General features: G+C 32.4%; 1 pseudogene; it reads right to left on the bottom strand.

Annotated features, from left to right (window-relative positions):
- Positions 1-6,588: 6,588 nt before the first annotated feature.
- LOC141511662 (olfactory receptor 9K2-like) lies at positions 6,589-7,574 on the bottom strand (annotated as a pseudogene).
- Positions 7,575-14,645: the final 7,071 nt, after the last annotated feature.

Below are 14,645 nucleotides of genomic sequence, written 5' to 3'. Positions count from 1 at the left end.
TGTACACTCAGGTGGGGAATGTCATGAGGACATTTTATAGAGCCAGTTTATTGAAAACATTAAACAGTTCTTATAGCAGAAAACCACAAAATTAGCATACCAGATAAAAAGAATGATGTAACTTTGTTATGGGCAGAAATTAACCCAGCAGAATGTGACCCAGGTCAAGAAGTTCAGAAACCGGGCATATTGAATAGTGAGGACACAAATGATGCAGTTGTTTTTATCAAATCAGAGTTCCATGGAAGCTTTCGGTTCAAGGGTCACCAGAGCTCAGGTTATTTTGGCCATAACTGGCCTCTTGACCCCTAACTCCCTTGAGCAACCACTACACAGGAAGAGTTAAAACAGACAAAGAAAATTATAGATGTATCTCCTTGATGAATATAGATGCAAAAATCTTAAATGAAATCTTAGCAAAACTATTACAAGTTATCACCAGGACAATACAGTATGACCCAAAACTAAACTATTTATTTAGTGTCCTACCAATCAAAATTTCAAAAAATTATTTTAATGAGTTAGAAAAAGTTGTAAGCAAATTCATATGGAGAAATAAAAAAGAATTCCAGGAATTCAATGAAAAAAAGTGCAAAAGAAGATGGCTCAGCCTTACCAGATCTAAGATTATATGATAAAGCATCAGTCATCAAAACTGTCTGGTATTGCTAAGAAATAGAGTGGTGGATCAATGTAATAGACTAGGTACAATAGCAGGAAATGATTACAGTAATCTGCTGTTTGATTAACCCAAAGAATTCAGCTATTGGGATAAAAACTTTTTCTCAATCAAAACTGTTGGGAAAATTGGAAGTTAGTATGGAAGAAACTTAGATTAGCCCAACACCTCACACTCTATATCCAGATAAGATCAAAATGGATGCAGGATTTAGACATAAAAGACAATGTTATAAGCAAACAAGAAGATCAAGGAATAGTTTACCTGTCAGAGCTATGGAAAGGGAGGCAGGTTATGACCAAGGAAGAGATGGAGAACATCATTAAAAACAAACTAGACAATTTTGATTACATTAAATCAAAAAGCTTTGCACAGACAAAATCACTCTAACCAAGATCCAAAGAAATGTAGTAAATTGGGAAAAAATCTTTATAACTAGTATTTCTGACAAAAGACTCCTTTCTAAAATATACAGAGAATCAGTTCACAAGTCATTCTCCAAGTGACAAATGGTCAAAGTGGTTTTCTTTTATAATGGCATAAATAAAAGGCAATTTATAGATGAGGAAATCAAAGCGATCCATTGTCATATGAAAAATTGCTCTAAATCATTACTTATTAGAAAAATTCAAATTAAAGCATCTCTGAGATACCACCTCACACCTCTCAAACTGACCAATATGACCAGAAAGGACATTGATCAATGTTGAAAGGGATGTGGGAAATCTGGAACACTAATAAATTGTTGGTGGATCTGTGAACTCATCCAGTCTTTCTGGAGAGCAATTTGGAATTGCACCCAAGGACAACAAAAATGTGCTTACCATTTGATCCAGCAATACCACTACTGGGTCTATTCCCTGAAGAGATTATGAAAAAAATGTAAAAATATCACTTCTGCAAAAATATTCACAACAGCCCTGTTTGTGGTGGCAAAGAATTGGAAATTAAGTAAACATTCTTCAATTGCAGAATGGCTTAACAAATTATGGCACATGTATGTGATGGCTATTGTTTCATTAGAAACCAGGAGGGATGGGAATTTAGGGAATCATGGAAGAATTTCCTTGAAATGATGCTGAGTGAGATGAGCAGAACCGGAAAAATATTGTACACCCTAATAGCAACATGGGAGTGATGATCAACCTTGATGCAATTACTCATTCCATCAGTGTAACAATCAGGGAAAATTTGGGGCAATCTGAGATGGAGAATACCATCTGTATCCAGAGAAAGAACTGTGGAGTTTGACAAAAAACAAACACTATTACATTTAACCAAGAAAAAAACTGTTATCTTATTATGCAATTTTGCTATCTCTTATAATTTACTTTTCTTCCTCAAGGATATGATTTCTCTCTCATCACATTCAACTTAGATCAATGTATGCCATGGAAACAATGTAAAGACTAACAGACTGCCTTTTGTAGAGGATGTGGGGAGGAAGAAAGAATAGGGAGAAAATGGTAAAACTCAAAATAAATAAAATCTTTCTTTAAATAAAAGATAAATGATTGGGCTTAGATTGGAGTTTTTTTGATCTATTCCCAAAAGATGGACTTTTCATTTATCTAGACAAGTGGAGAGTTTGGAACAATTGGCAGACTTTTTTCATTGCAGTTATTTTGCCAAACGGAATCATAAATTCAAATTAAGTAATGGGAACCTTATTTTTACTCTGATAATAAATTCAAAGGAAAGAGTTCAGTTGATTTCTGGTTGCTTCTGTTCTTTATTTTTGTGATCACAACTTTAATTCCCAGAACAAGTAAATGAGTCAATTTAAAAGAATGTGTGTTAAAACAAACATGATTTTCAATATCTATTGAAATAATATTCTTTAAATATGACTATGGGAATTTAATTCTTCTTAATAAAAGATGAGTGAAAATGATTTCAATTTTTAAAAAAATTTCTTGAATATTTTAATACATAAAGCCCTCTAGATATCCTATAACATTTAACAGATTATAGCCAAAACTAGAAGGTATGCATGTGTGTGAGAAAGAGACAGTCATAGTAAGATATACAAGGGGGAAAAGAGAAGTGAGAATGAGGGATACAGAGAAAGAAAAACCACATTACTATCTCATTACCAGAAAGAAGTCTAAATGATCATTGTTAAAAAAAGATATGGAGCTTGAGAGAAATAAAAGAGATTGCTTCTATTTAGGATGAAGAGAAGTCAAAGATGACAAGAAAGGAGAGAAATGCTTTCTGATGCAACTGTTTTCCTTGTGTCTTTCAGAGGACAGGTGTAGAGAATTTACTCTTTTAATGGAAAATGAGGAGCATAGTACTTTTCACAGAAGAGAAATCAATTGGCAATAAAATGAGAATTTGAAGTGATAATGCATATGATCTCTTACACAATCAAAATATTGTAAACAATTATCTACATATTTTTATTGTAATTTCATTTGTTAATTCCACTTGTTCTTTAATTTTAACCTTTACTTAATAATAAGGTAAAGTATTCTACCTGTACTTAAACTAGTACTTGGAAATTAATAAGTACTTAATAAATATTTAGTGATTGATTGATTCTGAGACACGAGTAATTACTACTTCAATTTATTTAAAACTCATATTTCTTGAATTTGGATGAATGATCAAGCTAAATAATTAATATGAAAGAATTCAATTCAATTGATGAGGAGGAAGATATTAAACCACTTTCTTGGATTAGGAACTAGCAATGATCCTGTGAAAAAAGATACCAAGTGAAGTGGTAGGCTGAGGCATACCTTCCAAGTGATTAATGGCTGACTATAAATGAGAACTTATCCTCGATTTTGGAGATGAGAGTTGGATCAAATATGGTGTTTCTACGAGATGGAGATAGGGGTGGGCTTCAAGGATGGGATATTTCCATTACAAAAGCAATGATATACTGTATATAAGAAATGATACACTGTATGTATGGAAAAAAATTAGATAACCATAAAGTATGTGAAAGGCAGTACTATGCCATAAGGTAGGAAAAATAGGTAGGATGGGTTCCTAAGATGTTAAATGCTAAATATTTTTTTTGTAATTTATTATTTTATTTTTCTCTAATTACATGTAAGAGTAATTTTTCCATTATCTTTATAATTTTGAGCTCCAAATTTCCTCTCTTCCTTCTTTCCCATCATTCTCAATGAAAAGGCAAGCAATTTGATATCAGTTTTAATTGTTAGTCATGTATAACTTATTTCCATAATAGTCACATTGCGAAAAGAACATAGACAAAAAGAGAAAACCCTCAAGAAAAATAAAGTATAAATATTTGTTTCAGTCTGTATTCAGACACTATCAGCTCTTCCCCAGGTAATGGATAGCATTTTTTTCATCATAAGTGTTTCAGAGATTTCTTGGATCATTGTATTACTGAGAATAACTGAGTCATTCGCAGCTGATTAAGTTACAGTATGGCTCTTACTTTGCATTTAGTACATTTCACTTTGCATCCTGCTCATCTAAATGCTAAAAACTAAATTATATTTACTCCAAAGAGCAACAACAGAAGATCAGTGGAATTTCATGGGCAAAAACAGTGACATGGTCAAGTATGAATTTATGGGAAAATTAACTTGACAGTTGTGTGGAGGATAGAGTGTAGTAGGCACGACTTGAGTTAGAAAGGCTAGTTAAAAAATGTTTTTACAACTGTTGTGTAAAATGGCATTCCAATATAGAAAGATCCATTGTTCCTTATGGAGCAACAACAAGGCAAATAGTAACGTATTTCCAATTTCATTTCCATTGATTAAAATAACATCCATTTCTGATGCTGAACCATTTTTCTGAGCTAAAATTTATGGTTGATCTGTGCAGTGTGTATTTCCCAGACTTTGAAGGACAGGAGAAATTTGAAACATAGGATCAAGACCTATTTCAAGTTCGCATGAGTGTCCTTTTTTCCTCTGCTCCTCCTCTATCTTACAGAGATCATTTGCCATAGCACTAGCAGTCACAGCCCCCCCCAAAAATTCTACAAACTTCTAAAGCCCAGATTTCCATGATATTGGGCAAAGGGAGGAGGGTTAAGGTATGGGATTGGATTTAATAATAACCCTATAGGTTGGGGTCTTTTTGTCAGCCAGGGCAGACTCATTTTCAGTATCATGGTGATGGTGATGGATAAAATTTCTGATTTGTATGGGGTGAAAGGTCACAGCAATCAGAGAAATGTATAGTTCTCTGTTTTCTTGATCACATGATTTAAAAATCCCACTCCCATCTCCCACAAACTTCAGTTCAATAACACCTAACTCAAAGAAGGTAATCTATCCACATTTTGAATATCAAACAAATAGATACAAAGTCAGAGAAAGATATTTGGTCTATCTGTCTGTCTATTGATCTATTATTCTAACTCTCTATCCACCTAGATCCTGATGAAATGTTCTACAGAATATTCAAAGAAGAAACCCCTTCTGCTAAGGGAAATTTTCTTCTATATTGCAACTTATAACTTGAGAGTGCTGCCCAATGCATTGATATTAAAGATCTTAGGTCAAATAGCTAGTATGTCTCACAGGCAAAACTTTAAAGTATTCTTTACTCAGAGGTCCACACTGTACCCATTGTTGGAAAATTCTCTCAACTAAGAAGAATGGGGAGAGCAAAGAATTGAAAGCAAAGAAAAGTATTAGAAACCAGTGAAGACTGATCACTGAGAGCAGTTTCAGGTATTAAAGTTTAATTTTTATAAACATTTAGTTCTGCTTAGAGTTCACAGCCAATTAGTAGTATTCTGTGGAATCTTAGGAGACATAAGTAAAATATTTTACTGGAGAGGATGTATTATAAAAAAAGAGGAATAAGCTAAAGACAAAGGAGGTTTCTGGGGGAATATTTACCATTCATTTGGCAAGATTTGCTTTTGGAATTAGAAAATGAAAAAAATTCCTGTTTAATGGTAAAAAACAAATACTGTTACTTTTGTAAAATAAATCCATGAAGACAAAATTGTAGTTATTTTATCCAATGATAAGAAATAGTTATTACAATTGATGAGATCATTTTATTTCTTGATTCTTACCTAGTTTATTACATTTTATTCCCCCCCCCAAATAATGGAAATTTCCACTATTAGATCATGAAATAGTTAATAGATAAGTCCATTTAGAATGTCCAAAATAATTTTGTTTTCACTCAGTCCCACCTCCTTACATAATACTTTAGTTTATGTTCCAAATGAATAAACATAGATATTTATATAAATGAATAAGCACCTAAACAAATAAATAGAAAATGCATCTTCAAATACAGATTGTCAACAAATCTTACCCCAATATGAAGAAAAAATTTAGCTCTGCAAATTTAATAAACCAAATTCCCATTTACCTCTTTAAGCATGCAATGACCACTGGAATTTAAATTCTCATTTGACAGGAGTTATATACGTGAAAAGTATTCTTTCCCCCTTATGGTTCTTGAATGCTTACTTGTTTGTTTAAAGATAGGAAATGGGATAGCACACAAGATATTAAATTCAGATTTGGTCTCAGAAACTCATTTATTACGTGATACCAGACAAGTCACTTAACCATTTTCTACTTCAATGTCCTCATTTGAAAACAAGAATAACAATAATGGAATCAATCTCCCAGATCTGGTGCAAGTATATTAGTGCCTCCAAAATTCGAAACAATATATAATTGATACTTATTGTTATTGCAGTTTTCTTCTTTTTTTCACTCAATCTGAAAAAATCATTTGTGAGGTTGAGTACTTACAGCAATTATTATCCAGAAGGAAAAGTAGATGGAATATCTTCACTAAAATAATCTTCACCAGAAATCATTCAAATAGACCTCCAGAGGGACAAATAGGTGACTTGGGGGAGAATCTTAATGTAAAATATTCACAGATACTGAATCATGTTTTAAATGGGACAAGGCTGTAAATGACAAAGAAATTTAGAGAAAAAACTTTTTTCTACATAAGAAAATTTTCAGAGCTTCTTTGACATCCTTGTTTCTTAGAGAATAGATCAAAGGGTTCAACATAGGAGTAACAACAGTGTAACAGAAAGAGGCCACTTTACCCAACTCTGGGTTACTGGCCGGTGTGAGGTACATAAAAGAAACAGTTCCATAGAGCAAACTCACAACCATCAGATGGGATCCACATGTAGAGAATGCTTTCATTTGTCCTTCACTGGAACGGATCTTTAGGATAGTAGAAATGATATAGATGTAGGACACCATGATGACTATGATGGTAGGCACAATAATGATGATAGACAGGAAATATGACACTACTTTGTTAATAAATACATTAGAACATGAGATTCTCTGTAATGGACGGGTATCACAGTAAAAAAGGTCAATAACATGAGATGCACAGAAAGACATAGTAAAAGTAATGCTGACTTGAAGGATGGAACTGATACAACCACAAAAATAGGATCCTGCCACCATTTGGATACAGAGACTTCTTGACATTTGGGCAGAATACAGGAGTGGTGAGCAGATGGCTATGAAGCGGTCATAGGCCATAGCTGCCAAGAGAAAGCCCTCAGTCACTATAAAAAGAGCAAAGAAGAAGAGCTGGGCCACACAGCCTGCAAAGGAGATCGTCTTACTCTCAGATAAGAAGTTGGCTATGGCTTTGGGTGCAATTGCAGAGGAATAGGAAAGATCAATAAAAGAAAGATTGCCTAAGAAGAAATACATTGGAGTGTTCAGGCGGGAAGCAGTCAGGATAAGAACAATCATTCCAATGTTCCCCAAAAGCACCATGCTATAGGTAATCAGAAATATGAAGAAAAGAAGGATTTGAAGTTCTGGACGAAACTGGAAACCTATCAAAATGAATTCTTTCACTTCTGAGTGGTTGTTTATTCCCCTCTCACCCATGACAGAGATCTGCTGAGAGTCAAGGTCAAGAAATGAATTCTCATTTTTGCTCCCTGATATCACCACCACCGACAACTACTCCTTTCAAACATCTTATTTAATTTGCATAAATCATTAATTTGCATAATAATTATATGGAGCTATATATTGTTCTTCATAAAAGAGGGATATACTCAGTTTTGTCATTGCTAATGCCTTTTAGAGAGCATATACAGTATTTTCTGATACAATCTAATTATATGCTCCTGGATACTTAAAAGCTGGGTACGATATAGGGTGATCACTCTTTTTTCTTATCTTACTTTCTACATATTGCCACCACTGACAACTACTCCTTTCAAACATCTCATTTAATTTGCATAAATTATTAATTTCCATAATGATTATATAGAGTTATATTTTGTTCTTTATACAGGGGAATAGAGTACACTCAGGTTTGTCATTCCCAATGCCATTTAAAGAGCATATAAAGATATTTTCTGATACAATATAATCAATTATATGCTCCTGGATACTTAGAAGGTGGATAGGATATAGGGTGGTCACTCTCTTTCCTATCTTACTTTCTATATATTGACCTATATTCCTCACACTTCAGAGTCAGAGAAGAAAATAGAGGCAGAGAGAAAATAAACTGTTTTGTACATTATCTGTATATCTATTTTAGCATCCAGTTAGACTTCATCATTTCTTTTTGCAAATCCTTGCACCATGAATTGATGGGAACTGATCCCCAAAGCTTCCAAATGATTAATTTGATGGAGAAAGTGACTATGTGCATAAGCTGTGTAACTCACCAAGAAATGCAACTTTATACATGTTCTATGCTTCTTTTTGCTTTACTAAAAACCAGTCTTAGCCAATGATGATGATGATGAAAAGTGCCTTCTTTCTGACAATGTAATGATGGAATGGGTACAAAATAAGATGTATACATATATTTCTATTTTTTTATATATGCACATACATATAAATCTATTTAGATATATATCCATATATATATATATATACACACATATATATATATATATATATATATATATACAAAGAGATAGAAAGAGAGAAATAGTTTTTTTGCAATGAAGAACTTATATTTGCTTCATTATGAATATTACTTCTAGAGGTTTTGTTTTTCAGTGTAGGGATGGGATATGGAAAAAAAGAATAAAGACTTTTGTTTATTGAAAAAAATATCTATTCTCTTGAGAGTTGAAATTTCATGATAATTTTTGTAGTTATTATCCCTTTGTCCAACTGAAAAATTTCCTGAAAAATGTCCAGATGTCCTCTAAGGCACAGTTTGAAAAACTCAGGTTAGCATTTAAATCCTCCCACTCAGTGCTTATATGATATCCCTTTGCTCATTCTTTACAGCTAAACATGCCTATTCAGTTTGCCTATAACTAACATTCCATTATCTATTTCCATGCCTTATAATCTTTTATTTTTCATGAATCCCCTCCCTCAAAATTTATGTCAAATTATATTTCATATATACAAAGCTTTACCTGATCCTTGTGGTTCTTTGTCTTCTCTCTCTTTTGAAATTACTTTGCATTACTTGGTGTTGATGTACTTCTGTAGAGATGGTATTCCAACAAATAGGTTATAAACTCCATGAAGGGAGGGTATATTTTGTTTCTATCTATGTGTTTCCAGAAACTCATTCATTAACTTGAAAATAGTAATTAAGTAAAAAGTAAAAGAATAGTACAAAATTGTTCAATTGATTCAAATCTTAAAATAGAAAAAAATCCAAAGAAATATGGACTAAACTGCAAGAGTAATAGATGTTATTCACCAATAATTTAATTAAAAAGTATATTATGTAGAAAAGATTAAGATGAGAGAGCTAGAATAAGAAAGAGAAACAGAGAGACAGAGGCATATAGGCATGGAGAGACATAAAGAAAGACAGACAAAAATAGAGGGATAGTGGAGCCTGATACAGAAATAATGGTTTAACTTGAAAGAAGTATTAGAAATAATTCAGTACAATTGTCAAGTGAGAAAAATCAGGCTAATGAAAACAAGTAACTTGCCTAATGACCCATAAGTTGCAAATTACAGAGTCAGGATTTGAAAGCAAATTGTATAACTCCAAAACTGTTTTGGAATCCAGACAGTTAATGAAATAACTTTGTAAATTAGTAAGATAAAGTTGTGAGCACCATCTTACAACTAATTAAGTGTCACCTTGACTGAAGACAAGAAGTGTCAAACCTTCTATCTCTGAGAAGTATTTAGATCATTTCACTTGGTCATCCATGTAACTAGGGAAAATAAAGTTGACATTCCATTTACTGAAAAAAAGATATATTACTAGTTTGCGCTTTAAACAATAATATGCCATTTTCCAAGTAAAGAACAAACTTCAAAGATGTTATTAAATAAGATCATCAATCTGCAATTTTTCTAAAGAAGTAAAAATTATACAGTGGACAGTTATCCAACTTCAAATCCAACTCTCTGTATGTTTCACCAAATTTCATTAATGCATCATCATCATTATCATCATTATCATCATCAACATGAACATCTCCATTGTCATCATGCTGTCATAGTGTAAATAGAGTATTGATACTAGAATCAAGAAGAACTGAGTCCAAATCTGGTCTCAGACAATGTTCATTTATGTGACACTGATTAATTCACTTAAACTTTGCCACAATTTCTTCAACTACAATATAGGAATAAGTGCCAACATTCTTCTGAGAATCAAGTGATACAATATTTTTAATGCGTGTGGCAACTTAATAGATGCAAAATAAATGCTAGGTATTATCTTCATTATAATTAAAAGTATAATAATAATTATTATTATTACTGAAAGTCACAGAAAGCCGATCTTCTTTAAGAAATATATATATATATATATATATTTCATAATGAATTTGTAGAGTTAGCTATTTTATAATGTTCCCAGTACATAATGTAGAGTTTTACCCATTGTAGGTGTTTTTTTATATTATCTGTTGATTTGTTGAGCTGAAAATTGACCACACTACATCATATATTTATACGACAAATAGTGACTTGTTTATTTATCCTAATGAAGGTAAATGTTGTTTGATCCTTTGGCTAGTCATTAATTCTGAGTATTATGTTCTTTCCTTGAAAAATGAGGATTTTGAAATATTACTCTCTAAGGTGCAATCCCTTCATCACACTCGATGATTGTTTTCTCTGAAAAAAGATCTTAAGAGCTATTTCACAGTAGTTTCCCTCTTAGGGAATCAGGTTTCCATTCTATGACTATTACATATACTTTAAAAGTTTTATTAAGTTTGATGTGCTATTTTGGTGTGACATAATTTTGTACTGTGATATTTTCATTTGATCATTTCTTAAGTTAAGTAATATAAAATTATTTAGATACATATACATATGACACTTCACATGTATTATCTCATTTGATTTTGCCATTCTATGATATTGATATTATCTCCACTTTAAAGAAGAGACTGAGGCATAGAGAAGTTTAATGGCTTATCTATAAACCTACAGAAAGTATGAGAGTTTAGATTCAGACCTAGATTTCTCCAAACCAAAAAGTTCAATGGTCATTCCACTTTTTCTTGCTGCCTCTATAAAGGGAGGAAATACTGAAAGGGAAATGTTAGCAACAAACATATGGGGGTTGGAGGAGATCCTGAAGGTCCTATAGTCCTGGTTTGTCAATCTGAAAACTGAAGAAATTTGAAGACTTTTCTTTTTTGGAGTCTCTTTTGACTGGGATGATGTAAGATATTTTTTCCCATTGTATAATACATACTTAGAACTAAATTTTGTTTCAAAGGAATTTCTCTCTCTCTCTCTCTCTCTCTCTCTCTCTCTCTCTCTCTCTCTCTCACACACACACACACACACACAGACACACACACAACATGAATGTATGTTTAAGTAATATTTGAATATGTATAAAATATCTTACACATATATTCAATAACTTCTATGAAGCATAAGATAAATTTCAAAATTTAGATAACAGTATACTTCTTTTGACAATGAACTTCACTGTTTTACTTATATTCACTGAGTTATTCTTATGGTCCCTCCTTTTATTTCTGATAAGTCACCATAATTAAGTGGAAGACTACTTGCTCTGGGGTACAGGAGTCTGTACTAAAAAATGGAACTCTCTCACTAAATTACCTGTGTAACTTTTGTCAAGTCACTTAATTCCTCTTATCTTCTGTTTGTTCATCTGCAAAATAAACAGGTTGAGCTAGATCCTTTCTAAGGTCTCATGCTTTTTGAAACATATGATATTGAGCTCTCTAGTCATTTAAAAACATCCAAAGTCAACAGAATTTATCATTTTGCAGATTTGTCATTAGGAAAAATACATGTAAAGAAAACTGAAGGAAGGAGGATTCTGAGGAATCAGAACAAAGGCCCAATTCACAATTGTCTAAACTTAATTAAAGCATTCAAATCATCAAAGCCAATTTTCATCTCCTAAAATTGTTCTTCATATAAACACAAAAAAATTTGGTTAATATAACATTTCAGGAATGTCAAGTCAAGAGGGACACTGAGCTTTGAGATGGGAAATTTGTAATAAGTTGTAGAATTTCCTTTTCTTTGGCTATTTTCCAAATCAGTTTGAGTCTTTTGTCTTGGTCAACTTAAGTGAGGTCCAGCCCAGAGCAATGGTATGGTTCATAGGATTTCTCAAGATCCTTTCCAGATTAGTATGTTCCAGATCAAAGCAAAATTTGAACTCTATATACTGTCTCCAATTGCATTGCATTTACATACACACACATAAACACATATGTGTGTATATATATACACACACATATATATATATATATATATATATGCATATACCTATATATGAAGGGAGACATTTTTTATAGTTGCTAATCATTTGACTGAAACAAAAAATGACTTCTATGGATTTGTCCCTTACCTGAAGATATTTTCTTCTTCCTTCTCTTGGTTATGAGATTTCATGGTTTTGATTCTGAAAAGAGGGAGCAGGTGAAGAAATGAATAGCAGAACCAATTCATGACATTAAGAAATCTTTTAAGTCATACGCAAATTGATGTAATATAAAGTGAACAATCCCAGAAGAAAGAAGTACCCAATAGCATCAGTATTGTACAGTAATAAACTGTGAATGGCCAAGTTATGTTGAAAATAAAAAAAATCCAAAATAATTCCTAAGAACTTTTGATGAAAAATGCTATTCACCTTCAGACAAAAAAAACAGATGGAATCTGAATACAAATCAAAACATTAAAAAAGTCTTCATTATTCCTGGTTGTTATTTTTTTATCTTTTTTTATTAGTAAATGACAAATTTGAAAATGTTTTATATGACTAAAAATATACTTTCTATATTAAACTGCTTCCTTCTCAAGAGGAAGGAAGAAAAAGAATTTGGAACTGGAAATGCTGAAAAATGAATGCTATACATTTTTGTTTACATATAATTAGGAAAATAAAATAAAAATCCATTTTTAAATAAAAGAAATATAATCAGTCACATGTTATACCCTTTAAAGAAGATCCAGATTACATGATTTGTTGTCAGTCTGAGTTCCTGCCCAGACAGCCAAACTTTCTTATTGTTCTAATAAGTTGTCTTTTTTTCCAGGCTTTCTGTTTTCCCTGTTTTCTCTTGTATATTTCTCAGATAATACTTGAACCTTTCAACTCTCTCCCAGCACTGTGTACAGTCCTTTTTTCAAAACAGAAATAGGGAAAATATTAGATCTTATATCTAGTCCTAATTAACCTGAGTAGCCCAAGTGGAAGAAATTTTTACTCTTTCTTTCTGGAGAAATTTATAGGATTTAGAATGTAAAGAATGAGAACACAGTGACAATTTAAAGGGTAAGGAGAGTCAGTTTTTTCCAGTGGCACGTGATGATCTGCTAAAATGGGAATCTGTGGCAGTTTTAGGAATGTTAATGCAACTTTTAAAGTAATTGCAATATAGCAAATGCTCAGAGTTTTCCATAAGAAGTTTCCACTGAAGGAAGGATAGGGTTAGGTCAATTAGGGAGATATAATGAGAGCAGACTTCAGTGTCATGGTCCATGAGGAACAAGGCACAGATTTGCTAGTAGCTGAGGAGAACATAACAAAATAAATAAGCCCGAGTAAACATGGATGATATATCCCCCTGATATTTGATTTTTCTGAGGTCTCTTTGGGCCTCAGTTTGTCCAGTATCAAAAGGGACTAGATAATTACTTTCCATTCCTACCATGACAGGCAATGAAAATGTAATAGAAATTACACTATTACCCATTACTAGAAACCAGTATACATTACATTTCTTTCCTTCTTTATAATTCTCTCTCTCTCTCTCTCTCTCTCTCTCTCTCTCTCTCTTTCTCTCCTATATATATATATATATATATATATAATATATATGCACATATATATATAATTTATATATATATAAAAGACATATATGACATTTCACATATATTATCTCATTTGATCTCTGTCATGCTTTGATATTGATATTATCTCCATCTTAAAGAAGAGACTGAAGCATGGAGAAATTTGAAGATTTATCTATAAACCTACAGAAAGTATCAGTTTAGATTCAGACCTAGGCTTCTCCAATTTCTAAGTTCCATGGTCATTCCACTTTTTCTTGCTGCCTCTATAAAGGGAGGAAATACTGGAAGGGAAATTTTAGCAACAAACAAATGGGGTTGGAGAAGACACTAAAGGTCTAGTGTTCCTGACTGGTCACTCTGAAAACTGGAGAAATTTGAAGATTATTTATTTTGGGGAGTCTTGTTATGGGGATGATGGAAGATATTTTTCCCATTATATAATACACATTTAGAACTAACTTTTATTTCAGAGGAATCTCTCTCTCTCTCTCTCTCTCTCTCTCTCTCTCTCTCTCTCTCTCTCTTCCTTTACCTCTGTCTTCAAACTACTGAGCTTCATAATTTTTATAGTTTGTCATAATCTGGAAAGTATCACAATCCATTATGGAAAATAGAATTATAGCATGTTAGAGTAGAAAAAGAATCAAATAGACATTTGAAGCTTTGAGAGATTTTGTGAGACAAAATCAGAAGCGATATGATTCCATTTCTGACAGTAATCGTGTGTGTGTGTATTATATGTATAT

The sequence above is a fragment of the Macrotis lagotis genome, chromosome 2, assembly GCF_037893015.1.
Source record: "Macrotis lagotis isolate mMagLag1 chromosome 2, bilby.v1.9.chrom.fasta, whole genome shotgun sequence".
In the NCBI taxonomy this organism is placed as follows: domain Eukaryota; kingdom Metazoa; phylum Chordata; class Mammalia; order Peramelemorphia; family Peramelidae; genus Macrotis; species Macrotis lagotis.
The sequence above is the reverse complement of the archived record's forward strand: the minus strand, read 5'-3'. Positions and strand labels throughout refer to the sequence as shown.